Source organism: Miscanthus floridulus, chromosome 1 (assembly GCF_019320115.1).
Source record: "Miscanthus floridulus cultivar M001 chromosome 1, ASM1932011v1, whole genome shotgun sequence".
In the NCBI taxonomy this organism is placed as follows: domain Eukaryota; kingdom Viridiplantae; phylum Streptophyta; class Magnoliopsida; order Poales; family Poaceae; genus Miscanthus; species Miscanthus floridulus.
Window position 1 is genome coordinate 110,666,695 of NC_089580.1, and position 13,967 is coordinate 110,680,661.

Consider the following 13,967-nt stretch of genomic DNA (forward strand, 5'->3'; position numbering starts at 1 on the left):
TCGCTTGGATCTGGCCTTCCTACTACCCGAACCCTCTGGCTCCTCGGCCGGTGGAGGCTCCTGCTAGAGACACCAAGTAAGCTATGACCCTCTTAATTGATTAGTGTGTGTGGCTACATAGTGACATGATACCAAAGTTACCTGGCCATCTTGGTCATTTTGACCCAGATCGAGCAGGCCGGACGGGGTCCATGGCTGCTCGTTCTCACCAACCTGATTGACATCGTCACCGTTTGTCGGATCATGTGGCTCTCCCGTCCCAGCGATATCTACCGCTTCTTGTTGCTGATCTATTCTTCGGCGACAGGGTAATAGGTGACGATGAGTCATGGCTGTGACACGATCGTGGTTAGTTTTGGCCATGGACAACTACTAATAGCATATGTTCATATATATATAATATGTTTAATGCAAAGTCTAATAATAAGTCCACATACAACAAAGTCAAATAATAGCATATGTTCACCTAGAACAAATTCATTGTTTGATTGACCACATACAACAAAGTCCACCTACTCTTCTACGAAACTAAGCCTACATCAACTTCCAAATAAGAAAAGCGATGACCATAGCCATAAATAAAAGCATGACATCTTTCTAAGACCAATGAGCAATTCTCCTAATCTTCACACCTCCGGCGGGTGGCTTCTCTTCGATATCCAGTGCCAGCGGATGGCCATGGTTTGTATTCATTAGACCATAGTAGGCCGGTTGCCCATGGTTTGCAAGGTGGGCCGGATGACTATAGTAGGCCCTTAAAGCTTCAGCTTCCGTGTTGTATTTTTTGTGCAAATTACCAGGGTAGCGATTGACTCGAGCATAGCAATCTTCCCAGGTTTAATAAATCCTAGGCATGTGATCAACATGCACTACATACCATGCCATGGTTGCCTATACATTTAAGTAAATTAGGTATGCGGTAAGTGGTAATGGTAACTCACTGAACAAGAGTTATTATTAAAGTTATATGGCCAAACTAATTCTATTTAATGTTCTTTATCCTTGACATGATAAAAAATTACCTCAATAATTGGACTGTTTATTATTCGGAGATCAATGTGGTTTAGTAATCATACTTGCTACTGCTGCCGAGCCAATTTTAAAAGTTGTTTTTAACTTTTTTTTTCTAGAACAAACATCTATAGATCCCTTTTTTAAGCATGCTATACATTCCCCCTAAGATTGAATCCCCAAATAATCAAATATTGCTATAGTGTAATTTAGCGGTCTAGGACTGTGACAACAGGTCTCTGAAAATAGCATTATTTTTAAAATATACTAAAACTTGAAGTCAGCCACCATGCACGCCTATATAAGCCAGGACACCATGCACGCAGTCGGCCACCATGCACCACCGCGGGTCAAGAAAACGAAGCACACCCTTCCCACGCACACCTCGCTCCGACCCTCGACGACCACCCGCCGCCACAATGCCTCGCCGCTTGAAGACAACATGGGCGATGCTGAACCCGTCGTCCTCACATCGCCCCCCGACGCCTCCACCGACGCCGTCGTCCGAATCGGACCCCGAGGTGAACCTCGAGGATGATCCGGACCGTGAGACCGCATCGGAGGAGGAACCGGAACCTCTTCTAGTGGAGGAGGTCGTCTTCAACTCGTTGGAGATGGCTCGGAAGGAGGAGGAGGACCGGCACCTCCGCGCCATCACATAGAAGGAGACCGACGACTGCATCCTGAAGCACGTCATCGAGATCTCCAAGGAGGAGGAGCACCACCGCGAGGAAGAGGAGCACCGCCGCGAGGAGGAGGAGCGCCCCGCCGCTAGGAGTAGGAGACCGAGTGGCGTCTCGCAATGGATGCGGAACGGTGTCGGCTCAGGGCTGAGCGAAAGAAGCGCGAAGAGGAGCATCGGCAGTAGGGGGACGACGACGTAGGCAGCACCGGCAATAATTAGTAGCACTAGTGATTAATCTATGTCTTAGGACAATGTAATAATTTACTGGTGCTAAAAAATTTACTAGTGATTAATCTATGTCGTCGAATCCTTTATTTGATCATCTTCACTTTGGTGCTGAGAAATACCGTGTTGCAGCATGTCTGTGTTCTGGTAGTGATGGGGGTACATCACTGCCGGGCCATTCTTTAAACCGGCAGTGATTTCAGTGTAGCGATTACAGCATAAGTAAATTATCTTTTCATCTCCTTTTGAATACCTCCTACTAGCACAACGGTTAAGACCCCGCAACTTAGCCCCCGATACCTATGTTTGAATCCCGGGCACCCCAATTTTTTGGTATAATTTTATTATTTATTAAGCGGTGTAAAGGTCAAAAAGACAAAATAAATAAACCAGACACACATCCTATACTATCGCAGCGGTTAAGTGTCTGAACTCTGTAGTCCGAGACCCGAGCTCAAACCCAAGGGCTGGCACAATTATTTTTTAATTTTTTATATATCACTGCCGGTTTTCAAAATCAACCGACAGTGACAACAAGCATCACTGTCGGTTTTTTCTCATCACTACCGGTTTATTGAAACCGACAGTGATGTTTATATATATTAAAAAATTATTTTACATACTGAATAAATAGAAGCTTATGTATTCCTATGTCGAAATGACTTGAAATTTTTTTGGCAAGCTTGTACACCCAAATTAAGACCCCACACAGGATCTTAGGTTTTTATGATCATTTTTATTTATTATATTTTTCTCTGTGCCCAATGAGACAAAAGAGGGTGAATTTCATCTTGGACCTAATAAATTTTTTCATCCACCCCTACAAAATTCTTATCCCTAGGGCACATTAGAGCATGTGTAAAAGTTTGGCACCATTCTGGATCTTTTTGTGGGTAGACTCAGTTCAACCTATAATTAAACGGTCTCGTCGCGCGGAAATTCAATTAAACCTCAGAAAGTAGCAAACCAATTATGGAAAATCCAAAACTTGGTGTTTCCTTCACACGTGGCACGTGCAAGCCTGAGAAAAAGTTTGAGACCAATACGACACCGGAATGCATATGAACCACAGAAACCTTGATAACCTATGTGTATAGTCATGGTTCGATGAAAGGGCACATGTACCTCCGTGAAGCATGTATACACCGCCTATGTCGAAATGGCTTGAAATTTTTTGGCAAGTTTGTACACCTAAATTAAGACCCCACACAGGATCTTAGGTTTTTCTGATCATTTTTTTATTTATTATATTTTTCTCTGTGCCCAATGAGACAAAAGAGGGTGAATTTCATCTTGGACCCAATAGATTTTTTTATCCACCTCCACAAAATTCTTATCCCTAGGGCACATTAGAGCCTGTGTAAAAGTTTGGCACCATTCTGGATTTTTTTCGTGGGTAGACTCAGTTCAACCTATAATTAAACGGTCTCGTCGCGCGGAAATTCAATTAAACCTCACAAAGTAGCAAACCATCTCCGGAAAATCCAAAACTTGGAATTTCCTTCACACGTGGCACGTGCAAGCCTAAGAAAAAGTTTGAGACCAATACGACAACGGAATGCATATGAACCACAGAAACCTTGATAACCTATGTGTATAGTCATGGTTCGATGAAATGGCACATGTACCTCCGTGAAGCATGTATACACCGCCTATGTCAAAATGGTTTGAATTTTTTTTGGCAAGCTTGTACACCCAAATTAAGACCCCACACTAGATCTTAGGTTTTTCTGATCATTTTTTATTTATTATATTTTTCTCTATGCCCAATGAGACAAAAGAGGGTGAATTTCATCTTGGACCCAATAGATTTTTTCATCCACCCCCACAAAATTCTTATCCCTAGGGCACATTAGAGACTGTGTAAAAGTTTGGCACTATTCCAGATCTTTTCATGGGTAGACTCAGTTCAACCTATAATTAAACGGTCTCGTCGCGCGGAAATTCAATTAAACCTCAGAAAGTAGCAAATCATCTCCGAAAAATCTCAAACTTGGTGTTTACTTCACACGTGGCACGTGCAAGCCTGAGAAAAATTTTGAGACAAATATGACACCGGAATGTATATTTCTAGTTGCCCAACAAATGTTACACGAATTACATGCATGACAATAATTAAACACATAAAGCCGTACATATTAAAATTAGAATCCAATTAAACTATGACCTTAAAAACCTACTAAATAAACATTAATTACCATCAAAATCACTGCCAGGATCGATCGGGCCACGCACGCTAACATGCCTCTGTAGCCATATATGGTAATTGATGTCACGGATTATGTATTCGCTTGTATCGATAAAGTCCAATGCCCGTATGAGTGCACTCTCTCGTACCTCACAATACCGAAAGAATGGTCGGCCATAGATGTAACCTACTGAATGACCACTGCCCCTGTTAGTAATTCTTATGCAGTACTAGCGTCCTTCTGTAGTGAGCTGGCTGAGGTTTCCATTGCAGAACTCCCAATCATACCCGAGTTGCTTCGTAGCTTGGTCTAGAACGGCCCACAAGCCACATGCAGCATAGGTAAGGTCCTGTAGCGCAATCTGCATATGGAGAAAAAGAAAAAAATTAGAGAATGTTATTACAATATTAAACAACAAATAACCACGACTCAGGTATAAGTGACCATTTTACCACATCCGCATGGTTGTAGCTCACAAACCATTCGCTTGCTTGCGGGATGGGGATATCACCAGCATTCAAAGCAAGTGCCTTGAAGTGCGAGAAATCAGGCACATCATAGCAAATACGTCGAAGTGCCTCTAAACAAATGCGCACGGCAGTTAATTGGGTGCTCATCATGTTCGAGCTCGGTATTCCGGTCCCGTGGATATGGTTCCGATGATTTGAACCCCTCACAGGGATGAAAAAACTAAGTTCACACGTCCATAGCTGACCACTTGCATTAGATGTCGTGTTCTCGACGATGTCCGAGATAAAGAACCAGCTAAGTGCTGTTCGCAGCCAATCTATTGGGGATATAGTCTATGCCATATATATACATGCAACAATGATATTAAACTAATTACAGTTATTTGTTAGCATCAAAAAACAAAAGATGTTGAAAAATATTTCATACAATAATTGGAACAGGGAACCGTGGAATGGCCACATTAGGAGCGAATGGCTCATCGCCAGGGTGAAAACCTGGTTCTTGTGGTGGGGGAGGTCCGTTGTTCATACCACCTGATCGATAAAATGCAAAAAATATGAACTTAAAATATATGCACAAAAAATTCTTCCATGTAAAATGTGGCAACATAATTAAATATAGATCGAATGCAAGGAATAAGAATATATATAAATGTAGAATGCAAAGAAACATGAATATAAATATAGATCAAATGAATATAGATAGAATATTGGAGAAGACAACATATCAATACCATTGAAAAATGCAGGAGCCATGACCAAATCACGTAGAGAGAGAGTGGATGTCTTGAGAAGTGAGAGTGAAACGTGAGAAATGAGACTGAGATAGTTCGTGGGTGGGTGGGATCGATGTATGTGGCCGGCAGTTTGTTTTATATAGGGGGGCATGGACATCACTGCCGGTTTTTAAATAGAACCGACAGTGAAGGTGTATATCACTACTGGTTTTTAAATAGAACCGACAGTGAATGTGACTATCACTGCCGGTTTCTAAATAGAACCGACAGTGAATGTGCATATAAGTAACGGATATATTTATTTAGATACTACAGTGGGAAAGTTTTAACAACAACGATATATTTATTTAGATAGTAATGAAATACATAAAAAATTACAAAAAAAGTTACATATACGATAACAAAGACCTTACACTAAAATTTCATATACGATAACAAAGACCTATTTACATACAGGTCAATGTTACCATCAATATGTATCAACACATTATAATTTAACCACCTCAGTAGCATTCTTCTAGCACCAACTAGGGTCGAACAACAGCATCGAGGTGGTCTACAAGCTATACCGGTTGGAGATGACAAGGTGGCATCGATGAATCCATGCCTCTGCTGTACATGGACTTTTTCTCGGTACAGTCCAGAGCACATCAGATTCAGCTCGGCACCGCACCGATGAACCAATGCCGCTTTGGGACGGGAAATTGCCCAGAGCACACCAGGTCTCTCTGGACATACAGTCCAGAGCGCACCACAGCAAATGGCTCTGTGAACCTCGTGGCATCTCCAATCTTCGGTGTTGCTCTATCTTCAATAGCATTCTTCTAGTACCTCATGTATGCACCATTTTGGTGGACTACGATACATAATGATATATGTGGTTTGTTATGAGAGGAAAATATTGTATCATGACTAATAAGGCCTAGCTGAAACCAACATGCATGGAGAGGCTAGCTCCTGGCCGAGAGCCATTTTATAGGGGCTAGCAGTCGTGGTACATTTTTATTTCTAAACTAAAGTTGTCGGGGTAGGTGGGAGCAGTGTTCCAATGGTTGTGGTCATGGGAGCATTGTTGGCATGTGAGGAGCATCTACACATCACTGTCGGTTTTAGTTTAAAAACCGACAGTGAATTAGGCCTTCTATGTCGGTTTGAGCAACTGACTGTGATAGAAGATATCACTGTCGATTTCAACCCAAAACTGGCAGTGAAGGGCCCTGCGGCCAACTTTAGGTAAAAAAATATAAAAAAACAGTGTCGGTTTGGAGCCTGTCATCGCAGCCTTTTGTAAAAAATATAAAAAAGTTTAGCCCGCCTAGGATTCGAGCGCGGGTCTCAGAGTACAGAGTGTGCGGCCTTAACCGCTGAGCTAGAATAGGGAGTTCACTTAGTTTACTTTTCTTTGTTTATTTATTAATAGAAATAATGCAGTTAGTTTATATTCTAAAATAACACAAAATTTGTGTCTTGATTATTTAATTCTATGATAATGAATTAATGGTCTATAATTATCAAATAATAGTGTTTGTGAACATCATCTTAATATTTGATTACATAGTCAATAATTAAATTATAGAGATGCGCACAAAATATAAATTAAATATTCAGTACAAATTACTGATACAACGTTTGCATAATGATTACATAGTTAACAATAATCTAACTATCTTTAGGTGCATCAACAATGAGGGTCTCATTATGATCAATTCGTACATAAGCAGGTTCGTCACCCTCTTGAAGGATAGGTAGGGGTACGTTCGCCCTGAATGCAGGCATTTCCTGATAGCCCCTGTAGTCTTCTTTGTCCGTCACTCCATCAACACCGACAATCTTCCTTTTCCCTTCTAGGACTACTTTTAGCCTTCCTTTTGTCTTGTTGTCCCTTGCATAGAAGACTTGCATAACATCTCTTGCAAGGATGAACGGGTTATCTCTGTATGCGGTCTTAGTGAGATCAATGGTAATAAACCCTTCGCTGTCAGTGTTGATTTCCTCGAGCCGGACCCATTGGTAGCGAAAAAGAGCTGCCTTCAATGGACCATAGGCTAGCTCCCATATCTCCTCTATGAAACCATAGTATGTCGCCTGCACGTTGCCGTTTTCGTCGTGAGCATCAAAACGAACACCACAATTTTGGTATGTGCTCTTTCCATCTTGTTTTTTGTGTAAAATGTGAATCCATTGATCTCAAACCCTTGGTACTTAAGATATGTACTCGAAGGTCCCTTGGCTAAGGCATCCAGTTGATTACCCAACTTTATTCCAAGCAAGCGACGTCACAACCAGCTGACAAATTCCTCCTTATGTTTTTTATCCAGCCAAGCCTGTGATTTGCTCGGATACAGAGTTTGCAGCGATTGCCTGTGCTTGTCAATGTATGGCATCACACCCTTGGCTTGCTGGAGAACAGTGAACTATGCCTGTCTGAAAGAAACAAAGTCGTCTACTGTAACAGATTTCTCCCCGACCGTTCTTTTGCCATGTAGTCTTCCCTCGTGACGAGATTCTGGAACTCCGACCCTTTTGATGTCCAGATAATATATGCAGAACTCAATGGCCTCCTCCGTTGACCATCCTTCAACCATGCCCCCTTATGGCCTGAATCTGTTCCTAACATACCTCTTGAAAACTTTCATCAATCTTTCGAAAGGGAACATCTGATGCAGGTACATTGGGCCAAGGGCTCTAATTTGGTCAACAAGATGAATGAGCAGATGCAATGAGATATCAAAGTAAGTCGGCGGGAAATGCATCTCAAGCCTAATGAGAGTTTTGGCTATGTCCCGCTGCAGCTGCTCTAGCATGGACATATCAATGACCTTTTTTGAGATCGCGTTGAAGAATGAGCAAAGCTTTATGATTGGGGCGCGGACCTTTGGGGGGAGGATACCACACAGGGCAACAGGGAGCAGCTAAGTCATAATGATATGACAGTCACGGGCCTTCATAGGGCCATAGTTGAACTTGAGTTCTCTCATGTTCACTAGCCTTTTTGGGTTCGCACAGTAGCCCGTCGGAACTTTGAGTTCATTGAAGAAAGAAATAAGCGCATGCTTTTCTTCCTTCTTCAATGTCCATGACACAACTTGAAGTTTGAACTGGCCATTCTCTAGGTCCACAGGATGCAGCTCCTTCCTGATTCCCAAGTGTTGCATGTCCAGACGTGTGGCTAGTGAATCCTTTGATGTCCCCCCGATGTCCATCAAGGTGTTAAGAGTGTTAGCGCACACATTTTTAGTGATGTGCATGGGATCAAGACAGTGGCGTACACTGAGAAATGGCCAGTAAGGTAGTTTCCAGAAAACCAATTTTTTCTTCCAAATGCTCCCATCAGGCGCTGCTACTACATTGTCCCCCTTCCCAAGGACAACCTCCAGATTATTGAGTTCTCGAAGTATTGCAGGACCGTCTCGATATTTTGGAGCTAAGCGTTTCTCAATAGTACCGTTGAAATCTTTTTTGTTCCTACGGTAAGGGTGATCCTTAGGTAGGAACCTACGGTGTCCCATATAAACTATCTTTGAGTTATTTGGTAGATTTACTGCATCGGTGTCGTCCAAGCACTCGACACATCCAGTATAGCCTTTTGTCTTCTCTCCGGACAATGAACCTCGACCTGGTAGGTCGGTGATTGTAGCGATAAGTACTCCCTTGATCGTGACATGTTCCTTTTTGTACTCATCCCAAACATCCGACACACCCTTTTCAAACATCTCCACTAGTTCATCGATCACTGGTTCAAGAAACACATCGATGTCATTCCTAGGCTATCTTGGCCCTTGGATCAGTAGTGGCATCTGGATGTACGACCGCTTCATATAGACCCAAGGTGGAAGGTTGTATATACAGAGTGTCACAGGCCAGGTGCTACGATTGCTTCTAACCTGGTCGAAAGGATTCATCTCATCTGTGCTCAAAGCAAACCAAAGGTGCCTTACCTCTCCACCGATGTCCTTATAGAACATAGTATTGACAGTCCTCCAGTCATGCCCATCGGCGGGGTGCCTCATCATTGTATCTTTCTTATGCTCTTCGCCATGCCAGCGCAACAGCTTGGCTGACTTTGCACATGCAAACAACCTATGCATCCGGGGAGCTATAAGGAAATACCAAACGACCTTTACGGGACCTCCTCTGGTCTTGGTACCCTTATCTGACGGCCCTTCCTTATACCATGGAATTTCACACTTGGGGCACTTGTCCAAGTCTTCGTATTTTTCTCCATGGTACAATATGCAATCATTGGAACACACGTGGATTTTTTCAACCTCGAGGCCGATGGGGTAGATCATTTGCTTGGCCAAGTATGTCTTTTCTGGCAACTCGTTTTTTTCTGGGAGCATTTTTCTTATTATAGCTAACAACTGATCGAAGCCTTTATCGCTCAATCCGTTTGTTGATTTGAACTCTAACAGCATGATGTCGGCTTCCAGTTTGCTTATTGGACAATTCCTATACAATGGTGTTTTGCCATCTTGTCTCATTTTCTCTAGCTTTCTCGGCTGTCTTTCATTAAGACATCCGGTCTCTACATTATGTAGCAGCTGAGAAATGCCATTGTTATCCTCGGTGTCGTCAGCTAGCGTGTTCCTAAACACATTATTAACTGTGGCCATAGGTTCCATGTTGACACCGGGTTCCTCGTCAGCATCGTGGATGGCTACGTCAGGCATGTCCACATCATCACCGTTTTCCCGCAGAACATTCACACCAACCTCGCCATACATAGTCCATATCGTATAGTTTAGCATGAACCCCCGGGTACTCAAGTGTGATCGTATAGACTCAATTTGACGAAAGTTCCTATGATTCTTGCAATCTTTGCATGGGCAGAAGACAGGGTTCCCATTCCCAGCATGGGCTTTGGTATCGGTGATAAACTGGCTGACACCATGCATGTACCGCTTGTCCGTTCAGGACAGATGCATCCACTCTCGATCCATCTCTGCACAAAAAAAATACTGAGACAGTAATCACAAAGAATTAATAAGAAATCGAGCTTCATGAACAACAATTGTAGCTCGAAAGTACCATTTTTTGAAAACATTATTGTACACTAATTATTAAAAAATTGGAATTGGTAGCCCCAGCCCTGTAAATTGAAAATTGTAGTAAAAAACAATTATTGCACAATATTAAAGAATAACTATTCTACTCTACTTCTAAGAACTAAATATAGCATCACATACTAACAATGATGATCTTGACCACCATGGAATAATTAGCTAGGAATTTAAATGTGTTCATAGACACCAACCTTTTGGATGATGGATTCACCATAATTTGAGCCTTGCACAAATGTCCAATTGGAAAAGTGCTCTCTAAAATGGAGAAAGAACTAGAATAAGAATCAAGCAATGTAGCCATCAAAATGAAGCTAATTAAGCAACAAAATCAAAGGAGTGGATGTTTGTTACTAACCTTAAAGCAAAAAGATCAAGCCATTCTTCAAAATCCAAGCACTAGCTTCATGGTGAAGAGCAGCCACAACAATGGAGGGAAGGGCCCAAAAGAGCGCCTATGTTCTCGGGATGGAAGAGGGGAGAAAGAAGAGGACGACTGTAGCCTTTTTGTATTGTAGGCTTATCACCATCAGCTCTTGGCTAGAACCGACAGTGATAGTGCCCAATCACTGTCGGCTCTTGGTTTAAACCGGCAGTAATGAGTGCCCGCCAAAATACTGCCGGTTCAAGCCACAAACCGGCAGTGATGTGATCCTTCACTGTCGGTTTTAGCCCAGCCCCAATCATTTTTTTTTCATTTTCAAGCTCATAACCGGCAGTGAAAGTATGTCACTGCCGGTTCTCACAAATCCGGCAGTGATGAGGCCGGCAGTGATGTGCAAATCTGGCGTAGTGACTCCGTCCATTCCAAACTATAAGACATTTTGTTATTTCTAAATACACTGATTATTATATATCTAGACATGGTGTAGATATAAGTGCATAGCAAAAGTTATATATACACCTGGACAAACCAAAATGTGTCTTTATAATTTGGAATAGATGGAGTACCTAAAAAGAACCGCAAGGACAAATGTTGCTATCGGGATGATGTTGTAAAAGTTGATTGCATATCTGGGCGACGTATCTCCTAGGCCAATGTAGTAAAGACATGGAATTGTGAACCTGCAGCATGTAGGTAACGAAAAGGTAGAATTTTATTTTGTATTGTAAACAAAGAAATGATCGTTTATGCATGGGTTTGATATAATAAGATCTTAGAGGACAACTACTCACCCTACAAGTGCACTTGTAAAAATCCATATGAATGCTTTCAATTTAATCTCCTTCCACTTCCCTCTACACCAATATAATCGGAATCAACACCATCGCATATGAAGACTTAAATAATTCATCAGTATATATTCAGGATAACATATTTAGATCAAAGCAGGGACAAATTAAATATGATAAGAACTTAATATAACACAGTTGTATATCTTCTTTTGTTGATAATATATAACTGAAGGACTTTGCAATTTTTATATTAGAGTACTACTACAGTATTATTATATTGTGTGCAAAACAAAATTTTCTGCTACCAAACATAATCTATTAGGGAGATGACCACATGGATGAAAGTAACAACACTATATATATAGGGTCATATATATTTTGTGGAGAGATGGAGCTAATAATTTTCGAAGATAGCAGCTAAGGAGATGACCAAGATGGCACCCATGAAGAAGCGATAGGTGAGCTGGGTGTAGACGGACACTCCATCGTCGACGACCACCTTGGTGAGCAGCGACTGCCCGGATAGTGAAACTTGAATCAGTGCCACAGCCATGAATGATTATCGCTTCTGCCGGCCACATTATTGTGTCTCTCATGCACGTCTCACTCACTACAGGACAGTAGTGGAGTCGCACAGTTCTATCCCGATCAAGAAGGCTGATAAGAAAATGCATGCAATCCTGCAGTACATTAGGAGGGTCTGAGTATTCATGTACAACTTATTGACTCCATAGGATGCCGTTAAGGCATGTTGTATTGAATATTTTCTCTACCTTAATATAAATACACGCAAACCTTTTTGCGTGTTCGAGAAAAAAAAATCATGCAATCCGTTGTGGCGTGTGTTAAGGGGCCCCGGGGAACACAAGATCGACAAGATGGCACCAGTTCTCCTTGTGCAGTTGGACTACTGTATTATAGTGTATGGGTTTCACATCAGGATGGGGATGAACCGAATCATGCATCTCTCAAACTGACATGTACTCCTAGTAGCTCTTATAAATTTGAAAGGAACAAGGCACTTTTAGGATGACTTGCTTGGGCGGCGTATCAGCGAACACATTGGTGGATCGGAGGTGTTTAATTTGTTCAAGGCCAGGGGTGATATAGGATGTTCCTTCGTTGCTATATATACATGCCATGCCATCACTGCACCGCTCATCAGGAGATAAGATCAGATTTTATGCATCAGATTTTATATGCATCTCATTTTATATGCATCAGATTTTATAGACAAAGAAAAGATAAGATCATTCTCTCTCGACTCGGTCGAAGATGATGCGCGAAACGTAATTTGTGCAGAACATGCATACATGCATCTCATCGGAGTAATTAATTTAGATTAATAAGAGAGGAAATTAGACTTGCTCTACTAACTGAACTTGGTAGCAGTTAGCGTGCGTACGTGAACGGAGTACAGACCTCTCAAAGATGATGGCGAGCGGGATGACGAGCAGGGTGCCGAGCAAGAAGCGGTAGGTGAGGAGGGCGAAGACGAAGAGCCCCGCATCCACTACCACCTTTGTGAGCAGCATCTGCCCCGTCGTGAACACCTCGATCAGCACCATGCAGATGGCCGGACCCCACTTCGCCTTAAGCTTCAACGACGACGACGACGGACCCTCCATTTATCACTCCACGTACGAGAATATTAGATGGATTTGATGCCGCAGTGACGGACCTAGAATTTTACGGCATGAGCAAGTTGTTTTAGAAAGGAAAAATAGATGATTCACGGCAATAATTACAAACCTGAGCCTTAGTGCGTGAGATCGATTTGCACAATTGTACTTAGTAAGTCTTTACGGTGCCGGCCGGCGTGGGGCAAGCAAACATAGACGACGGAGACTGCCGCCGTGCTGCCGTGCGTGCAGCGAGGCAGGCCGGAGCGGGGCAGGGCGGCAGCCGGCAGCCGGCAGGGGCAGAATCGCCGGCAAAGGCCAGAGGGAGAGCAGGAGACGGACGGGACGTCGGGACGACGCCGCACCTATTGCCGCTGCGCCGCGCTGCCGCAGGAATCAGGATATCGATCGAGGATCGACGATAGGGATCGCCCGCTTGTGGCCTGTGGGACTGGGACCTCCGCGAGTGCGCGTCTTGATGGAACGCCTGGATGGATCGAGTCAACCGAGCGGAGACGTGCATGCGAAGCCGCGACGGTTTTCCAAGGTGTCAGCCAATCACTGAGCGAGTCTAGTGGTAAAAGATTCTCAGGAGAAAAAGGATGGGAGATACGAGATGCCCAGCGAACCAAATGAGATTCTCGCATGGCTTCCGAAAGTCCTAGCTACCTGTCATCTAGTGGTAACAAAGTGAAAAGTAACCTGACCGAGTCGTGTGAGTTCTCGTTGAGCGGTGATATATTTCTTCGATGGAGCCAATTTAATTCCTCCTGAAATGCTTTAGTTTAA

The 13,967-nt window shown here is 42.9% G+C and overlaps 1 pseudogene; it reads right to left on the bottom strand.

The window, feature by feature from the left end:
* LOC136491079 (WAT1-related protein At5g64700-like) overlaps positions 1-13,662 on the bottom strand; it is a 73,282-nt pseudogene extending 59,620 nt beyond the window's left edge.
* Positions 13,663-13,967: the final 305 nt, after the last annotated feature.